The sequence below is a fragment of the Capsicum annuum genome, unplaced genomic scaffold (assembly GCF_002878395.1).
Source record: "Capsicum annuum cultivar UCD-10X-F1 unplaced genomic scaffold, UCD10Xv1.1 ctg3585, whole genome shotgun sequence".
Lineage (NCBI taxonomy): Eukaryota > Viridiplantae > Streptophyta > Magnoliopsida > Solanales > Solanaceae > Capsicum > Capsicum annuum.
The window spans coordinates 390,612-395,253 of record NW_025842793.1 but is presented as its reverse complement, the minus strand read 5'-3'; the positions used below and the strand labels follow the sequence as shown (position 1 = coordinate 395,253).

At 37.7% G+C, this 4,642-nt stretch overlaps 1 pseudogene; it reads right to left on the bottom strand.

Moving 5' to 3' along the window:
• Positions 1-700: 700 nt before the first annotated feature.
• LOC107846164 overlaps positions 701-4,642 on the bottom strand; it is a 12,587-nt pseudogene continuing 8,645 nt past the window's right edge.

Below are 4,642 nucleotides of genomic sequence, written 5' to 3'. Positions count from 1 at the left end.
ATTAGCGTAGGTTTACTTTCAGTACCTTTTTATTTCGGGTTGTAATAATTGGACTGGACATTATATTTTGGATTATTTTGTTTTGTTTGCTTGAGTGATTATTTTTGCGTGCTTTGTGTGGTTTATGCATTTGTAATGTCAATTTAGCCGATACGCTCTGCCAAGCGACCGTGATCAAACCACGGGATCGAGGAGTGCCTAACACCTTTCCCTCGGTCAACAGAATTCCTTAGCCGGAATCTCTATTCGCAAACCAGTATTAAAGAGTCAAAACCATTTTGAAAAAGGATATCCATAGGTGACTCGGCACACCCGATTTATGCCGAGTGGCGACTCTGAATAAAAAATGTTAATAATCCTTTTTCGAAATAAATTTTCATTTCATGTCACTTAAAATAATAAAACCCTTTCGAACTTAAAATATAAATCTTTTGGAGTACGAAAAAGGGGTGTGACAAATGTCGTACGGAGTATATGTTATTGTTTAAAATAAGGTGGCACCTGGAGCTTTCGAATCTTGGATCCGCCTCTGAATGTAATAGTAAGTTGAAATAGACAACTGAATTCACAAGACAACTTGAACAATTGCACAACATTCTCAATATTAAATGAAACAAACACTTAGGACAAGTAGATCACACAACATGGCTTGGTGAAAATGTAAAAGACATCTTGACCAATTAGACAACATTCTCAAAAATTAAATAAAACAAACAGTTAGGATATGAGGATCACACAATGACTTTTCGGGTGACTGAATAACTGGAGAAGCAAACTCTAGGAGCTCTTCATTATTCTGAAATATTGACATGACAGCTTCTGTCAAAGTGACTACGACATTTATCCCATTTCCACTTGTTTCATCCATGAAAAGGAAGTGGTTCTTCAGTGGACTTTTCGGTACGGTAAATCTTAGAGGCTTACCCCATCCAAAATCAACATTCTTATGTAAATCTATATTGCACAAGCTAGTGCAAGAATAAACATCAAATATATCCCGCCTTATTATGTCTACACCTTGTTTAATACTTTCAAGTGCATGTGCGGCTATCTGATTTGTATTCATGTTAGTCAACTGGTCTCGAAGTTTTTGTTTAGTCTTTTGTATTCGAGCCATGTATTTGGATAGATTTATCTCATCTTCTATCATTGCCATTGTTCCATATTGAGAAGTAGCATTTCCTATTGTGTTTAGTGGAATTGACGGGCGTAAATTCATTTGGTGGCTCAATAAAGTTGGTTTGAACATGCCCGAATTTGCCATTGACACTGCCACCCCACATTTATAAAGAAGTGTTGTGGCAACTTCAACGCGAGTTGGATTCTGTACAACACCTGAATTTGTTGCAACAATATCCTTGAGTCTTGTCAAATTAGCAGATGAGAAATGATACATTCTTGACACACATCTTTGGGGTTCAGGCGCAACTCTAGGAATAGTTAGAGGATCATCCATCAGTGGGAAGAATGAAGCTGGATTAAAAAAAGAAGATGGTTTGAAATCTGATTGATCATCTTGAGTTGTATCAGCCCAATCAATAATGAACTTACAAAGGCTGTACCCATCAGCAATTTTGTGTGATAGGCATATGCCGACTGCCAGTCCACCACAATCGAAATGGCTCAACTGGACCACTAACAGGCTTCTTCCGCTCGATAAGGAATCACTCCAAGGGAAACCTTGTGGAAAGACTATATTAATAGCATCATTGTACTGATTATTGAGAATTTCAGACATTGGACAATTGACTCGGACATTTAAATAATCAACACCTATGTCGTCTTCATTACAATCGACATACTTATAGTCCTTGATTCGTCCAGTGAAGGGATAATAAGTGGATAATACTTTTTGTTACACTCCTTTTTTACCGCTCCAAAAGATTTGATTTTAGTTCGAAAGGGTTTTTACTATTAAAGTGACAAAATGAAGATTTATTTCGAAAAGACTTCTTATTTTCAAAACTCAGAGTCGCCACTTGGCATAAATCGGGTGTGCCAAGTCACCTTTGGAAATCCCTTTCAAAGCAATATGACTCTTTAAACTGGTTTGCGAACAGAGATTCCGGCTAAGGAATTCTGCTGACCGAGGGAAAGGTGTTAGGCACCCCTCGATCCCGTGGTTCGACCACGGTCGCTTGATAGAGCGTATCGGCTAATTTGACATTATAAATGTATAAACCACACAATGCATGCAAGACAATCAATCAAGCTAACAAAATGAAACAAATCAAAATTTAGTGTCCAGTCCAATTATACAGTCCAAAATAGAAAAATGCGTAAACTATAAATCCTATTTTAAGCTAATCCTAAAACTGCGTTCCAATGCCTTACCCGATGCCTCGGGCCTTGATCACGAGCCTCCTCTGCATACATGATACTTCAGGGCATTCCCCGGCCAAATGAATACATTAGAATCAAGTACGGCCCACGCACATTCAAACATTCAACCAGACACAAGTTCTAAATTTTCCCACCCACACCTATATTTGCCTATCTGTTTCAACAAAATTCATGCTTATTCCAAATTAAACCGCTAATAATGAATTAAAACAAATACGTATTCACATTTATCAATTTTAATTACGCCCCAAACAATCAATTTTAATTCTCAAATGAGATGCTATTTCACCATGCAAATCATAATCAAAGGAACCAACCGCTAATCAAAACAAATACGCATTTATCACCAACAAGGATCAAATAAAACATACAATATTTAATCCAACACACCAAAATATAGTAAATAATGAAATAAAAAGAGAGATAATAGAATTGGACCTCGATTCGTAGCTTTCAAACTCAATGTTATTCGAATAAAGAAAATCCACGCCCGGAAACCTCGAACCGAACCTCAAACAAACAAACTTATCCAACTCAGAACTGAGAATCACAGAAACAAAGAGACCTGGACCAGATTCTCACGAACCCATACAACCTCGAACTAAAAATTATGAGAAATAAGAGAAATTCGGACCGATTCCAATGGGTTTGGACGGAATCAAAAGTAGATCGAGGTTTGTTTGATGATTTTGTATCGCTGTGACCCCGGTAAACTTTGGCTATGACCAAAACGACAAAGAGATATCAATTGAGACGTATTCGATGGGTTTTGAATGAATTTATAACAGCTAGACGCGATTTCGGTGAGCCTGTCACCGGAATAGTAATCAAACCACCAAAATTGTGTTCCTCAAGCTCTCACTCACTAAAAACTACTTCGCCATCGTTCTCTTTTGATTTCAATCACGGATCTCTCCCTCTCTCGAAGCTCTCTGTCACTCTCTCGCAGATATCTCTCTCGCAGATCTCTCTCACTCTCTCGCAGCTCTTTCTTTCTCACATCATCTCTTATCTATCCATTTCTGTATGTATCCCCGTGGAATTAAGAGTGAACAGTGTATGGGTGTGTGACGGTGAGGTCGAAGGAATTGTGGTGAAAAAATGGAGTCTCCGTGCTGTGTGTGGTAGCTAGTGGAGAGTATTTTTTTGGTCCCCCCAATGGAAAATGGGAGTATCTCCTTATGTATTGATAAGAATGGAAAAATCTGTGGGCACCGTACCTTTTTTTTATTTATTGTTCATTAATTGTTATGGAAAAGAAAAGGGTAAAGAAAACGTTAGTGGGGTGAGGGGTAGGGTAGGCGGGTAGGGTAAGGGTAGGTGGGGTAGTGGTTGTTTATTTTTGATTGGATAGGTTGTTAGAATAAAAATAAAATTAGTTAGGGGTTGTTATTTTTTGTTCTTTTATGGGAAATATTAGATGGCTGAGGGTATGTGGTTAGACGGGATAAGATAATAAAAATAATTTTTTGATGGGACAAAACTACGTGTCTACATCATGCCCCCTTTGAATGTAAACACAAAGTGTTTTCATACAAAGAAGTCAACAACGAGACGGAATTTTGTCCCGATCATTATTCAAAAGAGGAAATAGAAGAAAAAAGGACAACCGCATCTTTGACTTAGGACACTCCCACCTACCCAAGTTATAAGGGAATGAAGTAACAGGTATCTTAAAGGATTGGAAGGAGAAGGACTATACCGAGTTGGAGAGTCGAGTGAGGTTCCATCGAGGTTCCATTCTACGGCTCTGTTATTACATCAAAATGAAAATTAAAAGTCAAGACATAAATGAAATTACAAAAATCCTATCTATGCAGCTTCTTTTGGATTCCTGACTTGAGTTTCATCATCCTATTCTTCAGGCGGGCTCCTGACTTGCAATTTCTTCAACTTGTTGCTTGGCTTTCAATTTCATCACCCTGTTCTTCAGGCGGGATCCTGACTTGCTATTTTTCAATTGTTGACTTTCAATTTCTTTATTTTGTTACTTGACTTTCAACTGTTTCACCTTGTTGCTTGCTTCCCATGTATTCGTCCTGTTCTTCAGGTGGGCTCCTGAAATCACATCAAAACTAAAAAAAAATTATCCCAAACAAAGAAATGCATTTTCTATGAGTTAATTAAAATGATTCGACTAGAAGGTACATCTTATAGGAATCAAAGAGGATGACTCAACTAAAAGGTATGTCTTATAGGAATCAAAGAGGATGACTCAACTAAAAGGTATGTCTTAGAGGAATCAAAGGGAATGACTCGACTAAAAAGTATGTCTTATAGGAATCAAGGAAGAATAACT